The following is a 21,996-nucleotide window of genomic DNA, read 5'->3' as shown; positions in this document are numbered from 1 at the left end:
AAATACAAGTGCTATGTGCATAAAACTGATTACCACCAAAGAGACATATAGTGCAGCAAAAAAAGTAGTAAAGTGCTATGTGCTATTGCAATAGATAAGCCTAATACTTACAATAAATGAAGGGAATATACCCAGGCTGCCTGCGGCTAGATCGTGTGCACCCCGATGCGCGTTTCGGACGCACAGTCCATTCGTCAGGGGGTGTATTAGCTGCATGACCAAGGGGCTTTATGTACTATGTGGAAACGCCGATGTCGGTACCCACTGTATAAACGGCGCATGCGCAGCCCAGACAAACCGGTAGTCCAAGACGCAGCGTCACGTGACCGGACGCACATGATGAGTACAAGGCGTTACCAAGGACACCGAGACGCCGCGGCCCAGACACCAGAGTGCCGGACACACATGCGCACAAACAACAGGAGCGACATGAGCGGCTGAGAGTGAAAATAAAAGGGTTGTGAGTTGCATAAAAATAAGAAGTGTTAAAAAAAACACCATTCAGGTGCAAATAGGTGCAGTGTAAAGTTGTATAAAATACCGCGCACATCATATTTAATGATATTAAAAAAACGCTATGGTGTGGGTATCGAGATATCAGGTATATGTGCACAAAATACATTAAACATGAGCGACTGTATCTATAAGAGGTAATATATACCTACATCATAGAAGAAAAAGGTGTTGTTGAGGAAATCAAAAACGCTATGGTACTGATAACAAAATACCAGGCATATGTACACATAGCCATAAAGTTGACTTAAATGATTACTTCTAGAGGGATCAAGTGTGTATCTGCACCAAAAAAACGGGTTAAATGAAAATAAATAATAATAATAATAGTGTTTTGGGCCAAAATAAAAACATATAATGTGAAAAAATAAAAATAATCTAAAAATAATAAGTGAAAAAATATATATATAAAGAATATATATGTGTAGTGGGGGAATAGTTGCTATAAATGTGAAAAATAAATAGTGATAAGAAGTATAATAATTCAGATTAGGTACATTATATGAGATATAATAACAAAATATTCAGTATTATACAAAAATTCAGTGTTACATATATTAGAATAAAATATTGCAACATATGATAAATAAACATTATTTGTATAATTTCAGATCCACTTGGGTCGGATACGGGCAGAAATCCGCCTTATCAGATCCGGAATAAAGAAGGATCCAGATGGAAACAACCTGATCCTATGGACAAGGACCCCACGAAGAGACCCAACACATGAAATACATCCACAGAGGTATGTAATAGAAATTGCCTAAGATGATATAAGCATAATAATTAGTATAGAATAAATGCATCATGCACCAATATCACTCATGTTATAGTAATATATTATATACCGTATTTTTCGGCATATAAGACGCACCCCAAATTTGGGGTGAAAAATGCAGAAAAAAAGATTTTTTTATAAGATGGGGTCCGTCTTATTGTCTGAATTTAAGATCTCTTACCTGAGGGCAGGCAGTGGCAGAGCAGGGTCACAGGAGGCATGGTGGTGGCAGAGGTGAGGTGATGCTGAGGTGCGGTGGGATGATCACACCTAATGCCCCTATGGATCACACATAACGCCACTATCCATCACACATAACGCCCCTATGGATCACACATAATGCCACTATGGATCAAACATAATGCCACTATGGATCAAACATAATGCCACTATTGATCACACATAACACCAATATCCATCACACATAATGTCACTATCGATCACACATATTGCCACTATGGATCACACATAACACCACTTGAGTGCAGCCAACGTCTTGATTTTATAGAGATGCACTGATCAGAAATTAAAGTTTAAAAAGCATTTAAAAAAATCAGAAAACATTCGCCAGCTTTCCTCGGCTCCAGAATGCCACGTCCAGTTCTGCAGTGATATGCCAATGTTGGGTACTCCACCGCTGACAACCCTTGTGCCTGGCTGGCGCGGTTGTCAGCCTGCTCCTTACTGTTGATGGTGGGGATGGTGTGGAGACAGCACATTCTCCCGCACCCACCAGGGGGGAGATGAAGCCCCCTCAGCACACAGACTGCAGATGGGCAATGACATCCTTGTGTCATTCCCACCGGGCATGGGTGGCTCTCATGAAAGAGGGTTTTGTCTGCCACCCAGCTGTAACTGGCAGCTATGCCCCCTAGTCCTGCATGGACCCTCAGCCTGTGCCCTATGGCAGTGCCCCCATGTCACGCAGATGCCTCCGCATGCCGTACAATCCTGCAGCGTGGTGCTGGCCCGAGAATGCCACCTGCTCGGGGGCAGCCATGTGCAGCACACAGTGTACACAGGCCACGGAGGAGCAGAGCCGGCCTCAGCAATGCACATGCCTCCATTCTCAGGCACACCGTGCTGTGCCAGCTGCTGGGGCCCGGCGTCCTGCCACCTCCCCGGTCCTGGCCATGTCTGTGCGCCCTCCTACCCTACACAAAGGAGCCACGGGGGAACAATGGGACAATAACGGGCCACCTTCCCCCCGCCCGGCGTTCTGTACCTGCACCGGCCAGCAGCGCTGGTGAGTTACGGTATTTTCCGGTGGCGGCGGCCATCTTGCTGAGGCCACGCGTGCGCAGATTCACTACTCTGCGTCCCAGGGCTTCAGGAAAATGGCCACCGCGATCTCCATCTGCGCACGCGCGGCCTCCCGCGGCCATTTTCCTGAAGCCCTGGGACGCAGAGTAGTGAATCTGCGCACGCGCGGACTCAGCAAGATGGCCGCCGCCACCGGAAAATACCGTAACTCACCAGCGCTGCTGCTCTCCATCAATACCGGGCCGCGGATTCACCTCAAATATGGATGGGACCTGCTCACGCCATACAGCTCACCGTGCCACATCATGCCCGCACCTCTGTAGCCGCCACAATGCCGGTAAGCCTGCGTTCCGCATATAAGACGCACACCCCATTTTCCTCACAATTTTTTGGGGGAAAAAGTGCGTCTAATATGCCGAAAAATACTGTACACAAATATAAATAACCTTACCAATAAAAATGTTAAAAAAGAGTAATTAAAACATATTAATAAATGTATACACAATAGAGGAGAATTATATTAAAAAGCAAATAAGTAAGTATAAAACGAGGTCACAGGAACGGAGAGAAACATAAATTTTCATTAAGGCCATTGGGTGATACTGTATCTAATAACCAGATCCATTTAGTTTCTAATTGTGCTAGAGGTATGCTGATCTTCCCACTTCTCTCATTTGGTTCAATCATATCTATCCCTGTCACTTTTAGGAGAGAAGCGTCACAATTATGGTGTATTTTAAAATGTTTAGGTATAGTCTTAAGTATTGTGACGTCCTCTATCTCCCTTGCTGCTTGTATTCCAAGTACATGTTCTCTTGTACGCACTTTTAATTGACGAGTCGTCATCCCTATATAGATAAGTTGACATGGGCATACAGCATAATATATTACAGCCCGAGATGTGCATGTAATTGAATGTTTAATTTTGTATGTTGTAGTGTCCTTAGTATTTTTAAAGAATTGTGATCTCATGATATTAGGACAAGCTACGCACTTTCCACAGGGTTTACAGCCAAGTTGGGGTTTAGTCCTATTCAGAAATGTGGAACAAACTGATGGATCACTAACATAGTGGCTCTTTACAAGAGAATCACCCAAATTTTGTGAACGTCGAAATGTAATATCTGGTTGTTTACCAATGTATTTTGATAATACCGGTTCACTCTGAAGTATTGGCCATGATTTTGCCAGATAATGGCGCATTAGATCCGTCTGGCCATGAAATTGGGTGATATACCTAGTGGGCTGTCTCTTAATCAAAGGTCTTATGGTATATAAGGCCTCATGTCTCGTAGTATATTTGGCCCGATTATAGGCTTTCTTGACTGATCTATGGCTGTACCCACGCTCAAAGAATCTATCCTTCAGATTATTTGCCTGTTTTTCAAAGTCTTCCTCTTTTGAGCATACCCTCCGAAGGCGTAAGAACTGGCCTATAGGTATAGAGTTTATCATAACCTTTTGGTGTGAAGAGGATGCATGCAAAAATGAATTCATTGCCGTCGGTTTGCGGTATAAATCTGTCTGAAGAACATTATCCGTACCCCTCCTTACTTTAACATCAAGAAACTCGATTTGATTCAAGTCCCATTTGTATGTAAGATGTATGTTCAGTGGATTCTGGTTCAACTGAAGCATAAAGGCTTCAAGAGATGCTACTGATCCTTGCCAAAGAATGAATATGTCATCGATGAAGCGTACCCATAAAAGGATACGGTCCATCGCTGGCATCAGATCAGACATCAAGAGGTCCCTCTCCCACAGCCCCAGGAATAGGTTTGCATACGCAGGCGCAAATGATGCACCCATAGCCGTGCCCTGGAGCTGTAGGTAGAAGGACCCCTTGAACAGAAAAACATTATGCGACAGGGAAAACTGTAAAAGTTCCAACGTTAACTCATTCATATCTTTAGATAGTGAGGAAGACTCTAAAAAATAACGAACTGCTCGTAAACCATCATTATGGCGTATGTTCGTATAGAGAGACTCGACATCGCATGACACCAATAAGGTGTCATTGTCGATGTGTAGGCCATCTATTTTCTTTAAGAAATCGTTTGTGTCCTTAACAAATGATGGTAGTTCCTCAACTAGGGGTTGTAATCTGGAATCTATATATTTATTAATATTTTCCATAAAATTTCCACACCCTGAAATAATCGGCCTACCGGGTGGTACGGTTTCATTCTTATGGATTTTGGGTAATAGATAAAAAGTGGATATTGTTGGTTCCACCACTTGCAAGGCTGAAAACAAGTCCTTAGTTATTACTCCATTGTCCCTATCCTCTCTAAGAATGACCAATAGTTCTTTGAAAAATTTGTCCAAGGGATTAAAGGTTAATTTCTTATAACAGATCTCAACCCTTAGTTGTCTAAACGCCTCCGCCTCATAAAGTAATTTAGGCCAAATCACTATGTTTCCGCCTTTATCGGCGGGTTTAATTAGGATATCTTGCATTCCCTGTAATTTAGCTAAACTCTTTCTCTCTTCTCTACTCTTATTAGCGATATTAGGGTAGCGTGGAATTTTATCAAACTCTCTACTTACAGTCTGAACAGAAATATCCAAAGTTGGGCATGAGGAAAGAGGTGGAAATCTGCGTGAGCGTGGTTTTATAGAGTCCGGGATCTTACCTCCTTCAGTTTCATTATGTTCACGTGCTAGATCTTCCAAGGTGTCTAGTGCCTCCTGTTCCGCCTCTGTTGGGAATAGCAAATTTGTATCTTCATTATGGAAATGGCGCTTAAATAATAACTTTCTTGCAAAGAGATGCAAGTCTTTCACAGCAACAAATTTATCGAAGTTACCCGTAGGACAAAACATTAGCCCCTTTTTAATACATCAAGTTCTATTTCTGAAAATATATGGGAGCTTAAATTAATTACCTTACTATTGTTGCCATTCCTTTCAGGGGAATATCTGAAATTCCGTTTAGTTGAAACATAACGAGGTTCTCTTTTACGTTTGGGAGTAGAGATAGTGGACATAGAGGTAGAGGCGGAAGAGGAGGCACACGACACATCACCATTAATTATACTTGATGTTGTGGACATTGTACGTTCACGAGTTGTATCCTTTGTTGTGTTCTTGCGCCATCTGTAGATTTTCCCATTTGCAAGGTCCCTTTGGTCTCTAATTAGTTTGTTGGCCTGTTTACCCTGTATGTCTATTACCCATTGATCCACCAATTTTTCTAGTTGAGGATTAATAGTTTCAAATTGTTCAGGGGTAAGATTCCCCTTGGCCTTCATGATGCTTTCCTCCAGGGATTTATCAATTTCAGCCAAAGTTTTTACATTAAACTGTATGAGGAGCTCCATTAGTTTTTTTGATGTATCATTACATATGGTCTCCCATTTACTGATGAAATCTTCATCATTAATGGGAAATGAAGGTGTCATCTGAATCCTTAGGCCTCTTGGAATGAGTTGTCTTTGGACATAATTCTCCAAAAACGCCCTGTTCCACCAGGAACGTGTTCTTTTGTATGTCACATTTTTTATAGTATAAAAGAAATCATCATATTGCATACCACCATTGGAGGTTATAGAGTTACCACTATTGCCAAACACCGCATTAATTTGTCCCTGCCAGGACTGTTCCCTGGTCCTAAAATCCATGTTCAGGGCAGAAAAAGCCTGTGCAAAACACAGTATATATATTAGTAAAAAGACACAGTAATGACACCTAGGTACTATATATATAAAAAAATAAATAAGAAGTTATAATCAAAATTCTGGTATACTCAATATGTCACCACCTGTGCCAAAGTTATAGTGAAAGACCACTAAGTAAGAGGGGAATGCTCTGACCACAAAGTTGAACCAATAAGAAAGTGACAGGGAATAGTATTAATAAAATCAATTTTTATTAAATAGCAATAATGACAAATATTTTTTAAAAAATTATAAACTAAAAATGTAAATATATCTAAAACAAATGTGCACCGTTCAAGCTGTATATATTGAGGCAAGCCACATTCCTATTATATCTCAGAAAGGGCCAATCTATCACATATATTATCCAAAAGTAAAAAATATATATATAAAGTGTATGTGTGCAATCAATAAATACAAATACAGCAATATCTCAAAAAATACAAGTGCTATGTGCATAAAACTGATTACCACCAAAGAGACATATAGTGCAGCAAAAAAAGTAGTAAAGTGCTATGTGCTATTGCAATAGATAAGCCTAATACTTACAATAAATGAAGGGAATATACCCAGGCTGCCTGCGGCTAGATCGTGTGCACCCCGACGCGCGTTTCGGACGCACAGTCCATTCGTCAGGGGGTGTATTAGCTGCATGACCAAGGGGCTTTATATATTATGTGGAAACGCCGATGTCGGTACCCACTGTATAAACGGCGCATGCGCAGCCCAGACAAACCGGAAGTCCAAGACGCAGCGTCACGTGCCTGGACGCACATGATGAGTACAAGGCGTTACCAAGGACACCGAGACGCCGTGTGTTATGACCCCAATGGCGAGGGTCTCAGAGGAACGTGGAAGTCTGCAGAATACAAAAATCCAGCTCATAGGGCAGTGGTAACTGGGTTGACCATATATCTACTCCTAACGCCAACACTAGAAGTAGCCGGGGATGATTCCTACGTTGATTCTAGATGACACGCGCCAGCCGGAGAATCTAGCTACCCCTAGTAGAGGAAAACAAAGACCTTTCTTGCCTCCAGAGAAGGGAACCCCAAAGCTGGATAGAAGCCCCCCACAAATAATAACGGTGAGGTAAGAGGAAATGACAAACACAGAAATGAACCAGGTTTAGCACAGAGAGGCCCGCTTACTGATAGCAGAATAAAGAAAGGTAACTTATATGGTCAACAAAAGCCCTATCAAAATCCACACTGGAAATTCAAGAACCCCCGAACCGTCTAACGGTCCGGGGGGAGAACACCAGCCCCCTAGAGCTTCCAGCAAAGGTCAGGATATAGATTTGGAACAAGCTGGACAAAAATGCAAAACCAAAACAAATAGCAAAAAGCAAAAGGCAGACTTAGCTGATATAACTGGAACCAGGATCAGTAGACAAGAGCACAGCAGACTAGCTCTGATAACTACGTTGCCAGGCATTGAACTGAAGGTCCAGGGAGCTTATATAGCAACACCCCTAACTAACGACCCAGGTGCGGATAAAAGGAATGACAGAAAAACCAGAGTCAAAAAACTAGTAACCACTAGAGGGAGCAAAAAGCAAATTCACAACAGTACCCCCCCCTTAGTGAGGGGTCACCGAACCCTCACCACGACCACCAGGGCGATCAGGATGAGCGGCATGAAAGGCACGAACTAAATCGGCCGCATGAACATCAGAGGCGACCACCCAGGAATTATCCTCCTGACCATAGCCCTTCCACTTGACCAGGTACTGAAGCCTCCACCTGGAGAGGCGAGAATCCAAGATCTTCTCCACCACGTACTCCAACTCGCCCTCAACCAACACCGGAGCAGGAGGCTCAGCAGAAGGAACTACAGGCACAATGTACCGCCGCAACAAGGACCTATGAAATACATTGTGAATAGCAAACGACACAGGAAGATCCAGACGAAAAGATACAGGATTAAGGATTTCCAATATCTTGTAAGGCCCAATAAAACGAGGTTTAAATTTGGGAGAGGAGACCTTCATAGGAACAAAGCGGGAAGAAAGCCATACCAAATCCCCAACGCGTAGTCGGGGACCCACACCGCGGCGGCGGTTGGCAAAGCGCTGAGCCCTCTCCTGTGACAACTTCAAGTTGTCCACCACATGATTCCAGATCCGCTGCAACCTATCCACCACAGAATCCACCCCAGGACAGTCAGAAGGCTCCACATGACCCGAAGAAAAGCGAGGATGGAAACCAGAGTTGCAGAAAAAAGGCGAAACCAAGGTGGCGGAACTAGCCCGATTGTTAAGGGCAAACTCAGCCAACGGCAAGAATGTCACCCAATCGTCCTGATCAGCAGAGACAAAACACCTCAAATAAGCCTCCAAAGTCTGATTGGTTCGCTCCGTCTGTCCATTAGTCTGAGGATGGAAAGCAGACGAAAACGACAAATCAATGCCCATCCTACTACAAAAGGATCGCCAGAACCTGGAAACGAACTGGGATCCTCTGTCTGACACAATATTCTCAGGGATGCCGTGCAAACGAACCACGTTCTGGAAAAACACAGGAACCAGATCGGAAGAGGAAGGCAGCTTAGGCAAAGGAACCAAATGGACCATCTTGGAGAAGCGATCACATATCACCCAGATAACGGACATGCCCTGAGATAGCGGAAGATCAGAAATGAAATCCATGGAGATATGTGTCCAAGGTCTCTTCGGGACAGGCAAGGGCAAGAGCAAACCGCTGGCACGAGAACAGCAAGGCTTAGCTCGAGCACAAGTCCCACAGGACTGCACAAATGACCGCACATCCCTTGACAAGGAAGGCCACCAAAAGGACCTGGCCACCAGATCTCTGGTGCCAAAAATTCCCGGGTGACCTGCCAACACCGAGGAATGAACCTCGGAAATGACTCTGCTGGTCCACTTATCCGGGACAAACAGTCTGTCAGGTGGACAAGACTCAGGCCTATCAGCCTGAAATCTCTGCAACACACGTCGCAGATCCGGAGAAATAGCTGACAAGATAACTCCATCTTTAAGAATACCAACAGGATCAGCGACTTCAGGAGCATCAGGCACAAAGCTCCTAGAAAGAGCATCGGCCTTCACATTCTTTGAACCTGGTAAATACGAGACAACAAAATCAAAGCGGGAGAAAAACAATGACCAGCGGGCCTGTCTCGGATTAAGGCGTTTAGCAGACTCGAGATACATCAGATTTTTGTGATCAGTCAAGACCACCACACGATGCTTAGCACCCTCGAGCCAATGACGCCACTCCTCAAATGCCCATTTCATGGCCAACAACTCCCGATTGCCCACATCATAATTTCGCTCGGCAGGCGAAAACTTCCTAGAGAAAAAGGCACAAGGTTTCATAACAGAGCAACCAGGGCCTCTCTGCGACAAAACGGCCCCTGCTCCAATCTCTGAAGCATCCACCTCAACCTGAAAGGGAAGTGAGACATCGGGCTGGCACAAAACAGGCGCCGAAGTAAACCGGCGTTTCAACTCCTGGAAAGCCTCCACGGCAGCAGGAGCCCAGTTAGCTACATCGGAGCCCTTCTTGGTCATATCCGTCAAAGGTTTCACAATGCTAGAAAAATTAGCGATAAAACGACGGTAGAAGTTAGCGAAACCCAAGAACTTCTGAAGACTCTTAACTGACGAGGGCTGAGTCCAATCAAGAATAGCTCGGTCCTTGACTGGGTCCATCTCCACAGCAGAAGGGGAAAAAATGAACCCCAAAAAGGGAACCTTCTGTACACCAAAGAGACACTTTGAGCCCTTGACAAACAAAGAATTTTCACGCAAAATTTTAAAGACCAACCTGACCTGCTCCACATGCGAATCCCAATTATCAGAAAAAACCAAAATATCATTCAGATAAACAATCAAAAATTTATCCAGATACTTCCGGAAAATGTCATGCATAAAGGACTGAAAAACTGAAGGCGCATTGGAGAGCCCAAAAGGCATCACCAAGTACTCAAAATGACCTTCGGGCGTATTGAATGCGGTTTTCCATTCATCACCTTGCTTAATGCGCACAAGGTTGTACGCACCACGAAGGTCTATCTTGGTGAACCACTTGGCACCTTTAATCCGGGCAAACAAGTCAGACAACAGCGGTAAAGGATACTGAAATTTGACAGTGATCTTATTTAAAAGCCGATAATCAATACAAGGCCTCAAAGATCCGTCCTTTTTTGCCACAAAAAAGAATCCCGCACCAAGAGGGGAAGAAGACGGACGAATATGTCCTTTCTCCAGAGACTCCTTGATATATGAACGCATAGCGGTATGTTCAGGTACCGACAGATTAAACAGTCTTCCCTTAGGAAATTTACTGCCTGGGATCAAATCTATAGCACAGTCACAGTCCCTATGAGGAGGCAGTGCACTGGACTCAGACTCACTGAAGACATCCTGATAATCAGACAAATACTCAGGAACTTCCGAAGGCGTAGAAGAAGCAATAGACACAGGCAGGGAATCCCCATGAATACCACGACAGCCCCAACTTGAGACTGACATAGCCTTCCAGTCCAGGACTGGATTATGGGTCTGTAACCATGGCAGCCCTAAAACAACCAAATCATGCATTTTATGTAAAACCAGGAAACGTATCACCTCGCGGTGTTCAGGAGTCATGCACATGGTAACCTGTGTCCAATACTGCGGTTTATTTGCTGCCAATGGCGTAGCATCAATACCCCTAAGAGGAATAGGATTTTCTAATGGTTCAAGAGTAAAACCACAGCGCTTAGCAAATGACAGATCCATAAGACTCAGGGCAGCACCTGAATCAACAAACGCCATGACAGGATAAGACGACAGTGAGCAAATCAAAGTTACAGACAGAATAAATTTAGGTTGCAAATTACCAACGGTGACAGGACTAACAACCTTAGCTATACGTTTAGAGCATGCTGAGATAACATGTGTAGAATCACCACAGTAGTAGCACAAGCCATTCCGGCGTCTATGAATTTTCCGCTCATTTCTAGTCAGGATTCTATCACATTGCATTAAATCAGGTGTCTGTTCAGACAACACCATGAGGGAATTTGCGGTTTTTCTATCACATTGCACCGAATTAGGTGTCTGTTCAGACAACACCATGAGGGAATTTGCGGTTTTGCGCTCCCGCAACCGCCGGTCAATTTGAATAGCCAGTGCCATAGTATCATTCAGACCTGTGGGAATGGGAAAACCCACCATAACATTCTTAATGGCTTCAGAAAGGCCATTTCTAAAATTAGCGGCCAGTGCACACTCGTTCCAATGTGTCAGCACGGACCATTTCCGAAATTTTTGGCAATACACTTCAGCCTCGTCCTGCCCCTGAGACATAGCCAGCAAGGCCTTTTCTGCCTGAATCTCAAGATTGGGTTCCTCATAAAGTAAACCGAGCGCCAGAAAAAACGCATCAATATCAGCCAATGCCGGATCTCCTGGCGCCAGCGAAAAAGCCCAATCCTGAGGGTCGCCCCGTAAGAACGAAATAACAATTTTTACTTGCTGAGCAGAGTCTCCAGATGAACAGGGTCTCAGGGACAAAAACAATTTACAATTATTCCTGAAATTCCTAAACTTAAACCTGTCTCCGGAAAACAGTTCAGGAATCGGTATTTTAGGTTCTGACCTAGGATTTCTGATAACATAGTCTTGTATGCCCTGCACACGAGTAGCCAGCTGGTCCACACTTGTAATCAAGGTCTGGACATTCATGTCTGCAGCAAGCATAGCCACTCTGAGGTAAAGGGGAAGAAGAAAAAGAAAAAAAAAAAAAAAAACTCAGAATCTTCTTTCTTATAATCCCTCTTCTGCAATGCATTAAACATTTAATACGGGCCTGGCAAACTGTTATGACCCCAATGGCGAGGGTCTCAGAGGAACGTGGAAGTCTGCAGAATACAAAAATCCAGCTTATAGGGCAGTGGTAACTGGGTTGACCATATATCTACTCCTAACGCCAACACTAGAAGTAGCCGGGGATCATTCCTACGTTGATTCTAGATGACACGCGCCAGCCGGAGAATCTAGCTACCCCTAGTAGAGGAAAACAAAGACCTTTCTTGCCTCCAGAGAAGGGAACCCCAAAGCTGGATAGAAGCCCCCCACAAATAATAACGGTGAGGTAAGAGGAAATGACAAACACAGAAATGAACCAGGTTTAGCACAGAGAGGCCCGCTTACTGATAGCAGAATAAAGAAAGGTAACTTATATGGTCAACAAAAACCCTATCAAAATCCACACTGGAAATTCAAGAACCCCCGAACCGTCTAACGGTCCGGGGGGAGAACACCAGCCCCCTAGAGCTTCCAGCAAAGGTCAGGATATAGATTTGGAACAAGCTGGACAAAAATGCAAAACCAAAACAAATAGCAAAAAGCAAAAGGCAGACTTAGCTGATATAACTGGAACCAGGATCAGTAGACAAGAGCACAGCAGACTAGCTCTGATAACTACGTTGCCAGGCATTGAACTGAAGGTCCAGGGAGCTTATATAGCAACACCCCTAACTAACGACCCAGGTGCGGATAAAAGGAATGACAGAAAAACCAGAGTCAAAAAACTAGTAACCACTAGAGGGAGCAAAAAGCAAATTCACAACAGCCGCAGCCCAGACACCAGAGTGCCGGACGCGCATGCGCACAACAACAGGAGCGACATGAGCGGCTGAGAGTGAAAATAAAAGGGTTGTGAGTTGCATAAAAATAAGAAGTGCTAAAAAAAACACCATTCAGGTGCAAATAGGTGCAGTGTAAAATTGTATAAAATACCGTGCACATCATATTTAATGATATTAAAAAAACGCTATGGTGTGGGTATTGAGATATCAGGTATATGTGCACAAAATACAATAAACATGAGTGACTGTATCTATAAGAGGTAATATATACCTACATCATAGAAGAAAAAGGTGTTGTTGAGGAAATCAAAAACGCTATGGTACTGATAACAAAATACCAGGCATATGTACACATAGCCACAAAGTTGACTTAAATGATTACTTCTAGAGGGATCAAGTGTGTATCTGCACCAAAAAAACGGGTTAAATGAAAATAAATAATAATAATAATAGTGTTTTGGGCCAAAATAAAAACATATAATGTGAAAAAATAAAAATAATCTAAAAATAATAAGTGAAAAAATATATATATAAAGAATATATATGTGTAGTGGGGGAATAGTTGCTATAAATGTGAAAAATAAATAGTGATAAGAAGTATAATAATTCAGATTAGGTACATTATATGAGATATAATAACAAAATATTCAGTATTATACAAAAATTCAGTGTTACATATATTAGAATAAAATATTGCAACATATGATAAATAAACATTATTTGTATAATTTCAGATCCACTTGGGTCGGATACGGGCAGAAATCCGCCTTATCAGATCCGGAATAAAGAAGGATCCAGATGGAAACAACCTGATCCTATGGACAAGGACCCCACGAAGAGACCCAACACATGAAATACATCCACAGAGGTATGTAATAGAAATTGCCTAAGATGATGTAAGCATAATAATTAGTATAGAATAAATGCATCATGCACCAATATCAATCATGTTATAGTAATATATTATATACCGTATTTTTCGGCATATAAGACGCACCCCAAATTTGGGGTGAAAAATGCAGAAAAAAAGATTTTTTTATAAGATGGGGTCCGTCTTATTGTCCGAATTTAAGATCTCTTACCTGAGGGCAGGCAGTGGCAGAGCAGGGTCACAGGAGGCATGGTGGTGGCAGAGGTGAGGTGATGCTGAGGTGCGGTGGGATGATCACACCTAATGCCCCTATGGATCACACATAACGCCACTATCCATCACACATAACGCCCCTATGGATCACACATAATGCCACTATGGATCAAACATAATGCCACTATGGATCAAACATAATGCCACTATTGATCACACATAACACCAATATCGATCACACATAATGTCACTATCGATCACACATATTGCCACTATGGATCACACATAACACCAATATCCATCACACATAATGTCACTATCGATCACACATATTGCCACTATGGATCACACATAACACCACTTGAGTGCAGCCAACGTCTTGATTTTATAGAGATGCACTGATCAGAAATTAAAGTTTAAAAAGCATTTAAAAAAATCAGAAAACATTCGCCAGCTTTCCTCGGCTCCAGAATGCCACGTCCAGTTCTGCAGTGATATGCCAATGTTGGGTACTCCACCGCTGACAACCCTTGTGCCTGGCTGGCGCGGTTGTCAGCCTGCTCCTTACTGTTGATGGTGGGGATGGTGTGGAGACAGCACATTCTCCCGCACCCACCAGGGGGGAGATGAAGCCCCCTCAGCACACAGACTGCAGATGGGCAATGACAGGGAATGAGCCCAAACAACACATCCTTGTGTCATTCCCACCGGGCATGGGTGGCTCTCATGAAAGAGGGTTTTGTCTGCCACCCAGCTGTAACTGGCAGCTATGCCCCCTAGTCCTGCATGGCCCTTCGGCCTGTGCCCTATGGCAGTGCCACCATGTCACGCAGATGCCTCCGCATGCCGTACAATCCTGCAGCGTGGTGCTGGCCCGAGAATGCCACCTGCTCGGGGGCAGCCATGTGCAGCACACAGTGTACACAGGCCACGGAGGAGCAGAGCCGGCCTCAGCAATGCACATGCCTCCATTCTCAGGCACACCGTGCTGTGCCAGCTGCTGGGGCCCGGCGTCCTGCCACCTCCCCGGTCCTGGCCATGTCTGTGCGCCCTCCTACCCTACACAAAGGAGCCACGGGGGAACAATGGGACAATAACGGGCCACCTTCCCCCCGCCCGGCGTTCTGTACCTGCACCGGCCAGCAGCGCTGGTGAGTTACGGTATTTTCCGGTGGCGGCGGCCATCTTGCTGAGGCCACGCGTGCGCAGATTCACTACTCTGCGTCCCAGGGCTTCAGGAAAATGGCCACCGCGATCTCCATCTGCGCACGCGCGGCCTCCCGCGGCCATTTTCCTGAAGCCCTGGGACGCAGAGTAGTGAATCTGCGCGGACTCAGCAAGATGGCCGCCGCCACCGGAAAATACCGTAACTCACCAGCGCTGCTGCTCTCCATCAATACCGGGCCGCGGATTCACCTCAAATATGGATGGGACCTGCTCACGCCATACACCTCACCGTGCCACATCATGCCCGCACCTCTGTCGCCGCCACAATGCCGGTAAGCCTGCGTTCCGCATATAAGACGCACCCCCCATTTTCCTCACAATTTTTTTGGGGAAAAAGTGCGTCTAATATGCCGAAAAATACGGTACACAAATATAAATAACCTTACCAATAAAAATGTTAAAAAAGAGTAATTAAAACATATTAATAAATGTATACACAATAGAGGAGAATTATATTAAAAGGCAAAAAAGTAAGTATAAAACGAGGTCACAGGAACGGAGCGAAACTTAAATTTTCATTAAGGCCATTGGGTGATACTGTATCTAATAACCAGATCCATTTAGTTTCTAATTGTGCTAGAGGTATGCTGATCTTCCCACTTCTCTCATTTGGTTCAATCATATCTATCCCTGTCACTTTTAGGAGAGAAGCGTCACAATTATGGTGTATTTTAAAATGTTTAGGTATAGTCTTAAGTATTGTGACGTCCTCTATCTCCCTTGCTACTTGTATTCCAAGTACATGTTCTCTTGTACGCACTTTTAATTGACGAGTCGTCAGCCCTATATAGATAAGTTGACATGGGCATACAGCATGATATATTACAGCCCGAGATGTGCATGTAATTGAATGTTTAATTATGGTGCTTGAACCTCCTAGGTTCAAGCAACATATTGTAATCCGATTTCTTATATTTTCTTATTATGGTGCTTGAACCTCCTAGGTTCAAGCAACATATTGTAATCCGATTTCTTATATTTTATTATTATGGTGCTTGAACCTCCTAGGTTCAAGCAACATATTGTAATCCGATTTCTTATATTTTCTTATTATTATTATGGTGCTTGAACCTCCTAGGTTCAAGCAACATATTGTAATCCGATTTCTTATATTTTATTATTATAGTGCTTTGGAACAAAGCACTATACTGTTATTCCACCGTGGTAAACTTCTTCTTCTTATTATTATTATAGTGCTTTGGAACAAAGCACTATACTGTTATTCCACCGTGGTAAACTTCTTATTATAGTGCTTTGGAACAAAGCACTATATTGTAATCCGAACGTGGATAACTTATTATTATAGTGCTTTGGAACAAAGCACTATACTGTTATTCCATCGTGGTAAACTTATTATAGTGCTTTGGAACAAAGCACTATACTGTTATTCCACCATGGTAAACTTCTTATTATAGTGCTTTGGAACAAAGCACTATACTGTTATTCCACCGTGGATAACTTCTTCTTCTTATTATTCTTATTATAGTGCTTTGGAACAAAGCACTATACTGTTATTCCACCGTGGATAACTTCTTCTTATTATTATAGTGCTTTGGAACAAAGCACTATACTGTTATTCCACCGTGGTAAACTTCTTCTTATTCTTATTATTCAGTCCGCACGTAATGCGGCCCGAACCGCTAAACTCACAGACTCCAGTGAGGTGTCATTTCGAAGCCAGCGTTCCTGAGAGGTGTGCTAAGTATTTTTCGTGTCGATCGGATTTGTAGTTTTTGCGCAATTTGTGTTTGAAAAAAGTCTTTCAATGCGTTTCAATGGAGAAATTTTCCTATACGTTTATAATGGGCTGGTTTCTGAGGCAATTTCTAAAAATAACTGCCACCTGGCTGATTAGCTCATTGATATGCGCAGTCAGACACAGTTACTATGCCAACTCCTATGAAATCTACATCAGCTCACCAGGTCACAAGTTTTGTCAGATAATATCAGCTCTTAAAGTGACAGTACAGCACAATTCCAAACCACTATCCGTAGTCTTATGATTATTAGACTGTGGCCCGATTCTAACTCATCGGGTATTCTAGAATATGCATGTCCACGTAGTATATTGCACAGCCACGCAGTATACAGTGCAGAGCCGCGCAGTACACAGCGCAGAGCCGCGCAGTACACAGCGCAGAGCCGCGCAGTACACAGCGGAGAGCCGCGCAGTATAAAGCGCAGAGCCGCGCAGTACACAGCGCAGAGCCGCGCAGTACACAGCGCAGAGCCGTGCAGTACACAGCGCAGAGCCGCGCAGTATAAAGCGCAGAGCCGCGCAGTACACAGCGCAGAGCCGCGCAGTACACAGCGCAGAGCCGCGCAGTACACAGCGCAGAGCCGCGCAGTACACAGCGCAGAGCCGCGCAGTACACAGCGCAGAGCCGCGCAGTACACAGCGCAGAGCCGAGCAGTACACAGCGCAGAGCCGTGCAGTACACAGCGCAGAGCCGCGCAGTACACAGCGCAGAGCCGTGCAGTACACAGCGCAGAGCCGCGCAGTATAAAGCGCAGAGCCGTGCAGTACACAGCGCAGAGCAGCGCAGTACACAGCGCAGAGCCGCGCAGTACACAGCGCAGAGCCGCGCAGTAGAAAGCGCAGAGCCGCGCAGTATAAAGCGCAGAGCCGCGCAGTACACAGCGCAGAGCTGCGCAGTACACAGCGCAGAGCCGTGCAGTACACAGCGCAGAGCCGCGCAGTATAAAGCGCAGAGCCGTGCAGTACACAGCGCAGAGCCGTGCAGTACACAGCGCAGAGCCGCGCAGTACACAGCGCAGAGCCATGCAGTACACAGCGCAAAGCCGCGCAGTATAAAGCGCAGAGCCGCGCAGTATAAAGCGGAGAGCCGCGCAGTACACAGCGCAGAGCCGAGCAGTACACAGCGCAGAGCCGCGCAGTAGACAGCGCAGAGCCGTGCAGTACAGAGCGCAGAGCCGCACAGTATAAAGCGCAGAGCCGCGCAGTATAAAGCGCAGAGCCGCGCAGTACACAGCGCAGAGCCGCGCAGTACACAGCGCAGAGCCGCGCAGTACACAGCGCAGAGCCGCGCAGTACACAGCGCAGAGCCGCGCAGTACACAGCGCAGAGCCGCGCAGTACACAGCGCAGAGCCGAGCAGTACACAGCGCAGAGCCGCGCAGTACACAGCGCAGAGCCGCGCAGTACACAGCGCAGAGCCGCGCAGTATACAGCGCAGAGCTGCGCAGTACACAGCGCAGAGCCGCGCAGTACAGAGCGCAGAGCCGCGCAGTACACAGCGCAGAGCCGCGCAGTACACAGCGCAGAGCCGCGCAGTACACAGCGCAGAGCCGCGCAGTACACAGTGCAGAGCCGCACAGTACACAGCACAGAGCCGCGCAGTACACAGCGCAGAGCCACCCAGTATACAGCGCAGAGCCGCGCAGTACGCAGCGTAGAGCCACGCAGTACACAGCGCAGAGCCGCGCAGTACACAGCGCAGAGCTGCGCAGAGCTGCGCAGTATACAGCGCAGAGCCGCGCAGTACACAGTGCAGAGCCGCGCAGTACACAGCGCAGAGCCGTGCAGTACACAGCGCAGAGCCGCGCAGTACACAGCGCAGAGCCACGCAGTATACAGCGCAGAGCCGCGTAGTATACAGCGCAGAGCCGCGTAGTATACAGCGCAGAGCCACGCAGTATACAGCACAGAGCCACGCAGTATACAGCGCAGAGCCACGTAGTTATACTGCCCAGTCACGTAGTATATTGTCCAGTCACATAGTATACTGCATATCCCTGTTAACCCCTTCCTGACATCAGACGTACTATCCCGTCGAGGTGGGGTGGGCCCGTATGACCGCCGACGGGATAGTACGTCATCATCGATCAGCGGCGCTCACGGGGGGAGCGCGGCCGATCGCGGCCGGGTGTCAGCTGCATATCGCAGCTGACATCCGGCACTATGTGCCAGGAGCGGTCACGGACCGCCCCCGGCACATTAACCCCCGGCACACCGCGATCAAACATGATCGCAGTGTACCGGCGGTATAGGGAAGCATCGCGCAGGGAGGGGGCTCCCTGCGGGCTTCCCTGAGACCCCCGGAGCAACGCGATGTGATCGCGTTGCTCTGAGGGTCTCCTACCTCCCTCCTCGCCGCAGGTCCCGGATCCAAGATGGCCGCGGCATCCGGGTCCTGCAGGGAGGGAGGTGGCTTACCGAGTGTCTGCTCAGAGCAGACACTTGGAAAGCCTGCAGCCCTGCACAGCAGATCGTCGATCTGGCAGAGTGCTGTGCACACTGCCAGATCAATGATCTGTGATGTCCCCCCCTGGGACAAAGTAAAAAAGTAAAAAAAAAATTTTTCCACATGTGTAAAAAAAAATAAAAAAAAAATTCCTAAATAAATAATAATAAAAAAAATATATTATTCCCATAAATACATTTCTTTATCTAAATAAAAAAAACAAAACAATAAAAGTACACATATTTAGTATCGCCGCGTCCGTAACGACCCAACCTATAAAACTGCCCCACTAGTTAACCCCTTCAGTAAACACCGTAAGAAAAAAAAAAAAAAAACGAGGCAAAAAACGCTTTATTACCATACCGCCGAACAAAAAGTGGAATAACACACGATCAAAAAGACTGATATAAATATCCATGGTACCGCTGAAAACGTCATCTTGTCCCGCAAAAAACAAGCCGCCATACAGCATCATCAGCAAAAAAATAAAAAAGTTATAGTCCTGAGAATAAAGCGATACCAAAATAATTATTTTTTCTATATTTTAGTTTTTATCGTATAAAAGCGCCAAAACATAAAAAAATGATATAAATGAGGTATCGCTGTAATCGTACTGACCCGACGAATAAAACTGCTTTATCAATTTTACCAAACGCGGAACGGTATAAACGCCTCTCCCAAAAGAAATTCATGAATAGCAGGTTTTTGGTCATTCTGCCTCACAAAAATCGGAATAAAAAGCGATCAAAAATGGTCACGTGTCCGAAAATGTTACCAATAAAAACGTCAACTCGTCCCGCAAAAAACAAGACCTCACATGACTCTGTGGAGCAAAATGTGGAAAAATTATAGGTCTCAAAATGTGGAGACGCAAAAACTTTTTTGCTATAAAAAGCGTCGCTGGTTTCACACTTGCGTTTTTGTCTGCAGCGTTTTTTGCACAAAAAAACGCATGCGTTTTTTCCCTATATTTGACATTGAAAACGCATGCGTTTTTTTTGTACGCGTTTGGTCGCGTTTTCAAACGCATGCGTTTTTTTTCTGCATGCGTTCATTTTCAGAAATACAACCTGCAGTATTTTCTTGCGTTTTTAAGCACATGCGTTTGTTTGCGTTAAAAACGCATGCATTTTTATCGAAAAAAAAACAGAAAACACACTGAAAAGCCACCCACCACCATCAAGGTGATAAAGGGATCCAAACCCTAACCCTACCCCTAAACTCATCCCTAACCGTTTAATGAACATTTTCTGACAGTCATAGTGCCACGTATTTCAGTGCCACGTATTTCAGTGCCACGTATTTCAGTGCCACGTATTTCAGTGCCACGTATTTCAGTGCCACGTATCACGTATTTCAGTGCCACGTGTTTCAGTGCCACGTATTTCAGTGCCACGTATCACGTATTTCAGTGCCACATATTTTAGTACCACGTATTTTAGTACCACGTATTTCAGTGCCACGTATTTCAGTGCCACGTATTTCAGTGCCACGTATTTCAGTGCCACGTGTTTCAGTGCCACGTATTTAAGTGCCACGTATCACATATTTCAGTGCCACGTATTTCAGTGCCACGTATTTCAGTGCCACGTATTTCAGTGCCACGTATTTCAGTGCCACGTATTTCAGTGCCACGTATTTCAGTGCCACGTATTTCAGTGCCACGTATCACGTATTTCAGTGCCACGTGTTTCAGTGCCACGTATTTCAGTGCCACGTATCACGTATTTCAGTGCCACATATTTTAGTACCACGTATTTTAGTACCACGTATTTTAGTACCACGTATTTCAGTGCCAGGTATTTCAGTGCCACGTGTTTCAGTGCCACGTATTTAAGTGCCACGTATCACATATTTCAGTGCCACGTATTTCAGTGCCACGTATTTCAGTGCCACGTATTTCAGTGCCACGTATTTAAGTGCCACGTATTTAAGTGCCACGTATTTAAGTGCCACGTATTTCAGTGCCACGTATTTCAGTGCCACGTATTTCAGTGCCACGTATTTCAGTGCCACGTATTTCAGTGCCACGTATTTCAGTGCCACGTATTTCAGTGCCACGTATTTCAGTGCCACGTATTTCAGTGCCACGTATTTCAGTCACGTTTAGGGTTAGGGGTAGGGTTAGGGTTAGGGCTAGGGTTGGAGGTAAAGTTAGGGTTAGGGTTTGGATTACATTTACGTTTGGATTAGGGTTGGGATTAGAATTATGGGTGTGTCAGGGCTAGGGGTGTGGTTAGGGTTACCGTTGGGATTAGGGTTAGGGGTGTGTTTGGGTTAGGGTTTCAGGTAGAATTGGGGAGTTTCCACTGTCCAGGCACATCAGGGGCTCGCCAAGCGCGACATGGCGTCCAATCTCAATTCCAGCCAATTCTGCGTTGAAAAAGTAAAACAGTGCTCCTTCCCTTCCGAGCTCTCCCGTGCGCCCAAAAAGGGGTTTACCCCAACATATGTGTTATCAGCGTACTCGGTACAAATTGAACAACAACTTCTGGGGTCCAAGTTCTCTTGTTATCCTTAGGAAAATAAAAATTTGGGGGGCTAAAAATCATTTTTGTGGGAAAAAAAAGATGTTTTATTTTCACGGCTCTGCGTTATAAACTGTAGTGAAACACTTGGGGGTTCAAAGTTCTCACAACACATCTAGATAAGTTCCTTGGGAGGTCTA

The 21,996-nt window shown here is 45.1% G+C and overlaps 1 long non-coding RNA gene across 3 annotated transcripts in view; it reads left to right on the top strand.

Moving 5' to 3' along the window:
• Nucleotides 1–21,996, top strand: part of LOC143815878 (uncharacterized) — a 216,821-nt gene that overhangs the window by 55,732 nt on the left and 139,093 nt on the right. For all 3 annotated transcript variants that reach the window (XR_013223835.1, XR_013223834.1, XR_013223836.1), the window contains 2 exons: nucleotides 1,125–1,258; nucleotides 13,548–13,681. This is a non-coding gene — a long non-coding RNA (uncharacterized LOC143815878). The remainder of the gene's footprint in view (nucleotides 1–1,124; nucleotides 1,259–13,547; nucleotides 13,682–21,996) is intronic.

The sequence above is a fragment of the Ranitomeya variabilis genome, chromosome 3 (genome assembly GCF_051348905.1).
Source record: "Ranitomeya variabilis isolate aRanVar5 chromosome 3, aRanVar5.hap1, whole genome shotgun sequence".
NCBI classification, from domain to species: domain Eukaryota; kingdom Metazoa; phylum Chordata; class Amphibia; order Anura; family Dendrobatidae; genus Ranitomeya; species Ranitomeya variabilis.
The sequence above is the reverse complement of the archived record's forward strand: the minus strand, read 5'-3'. Positions and strand labels throughout refer to the sequence as shown.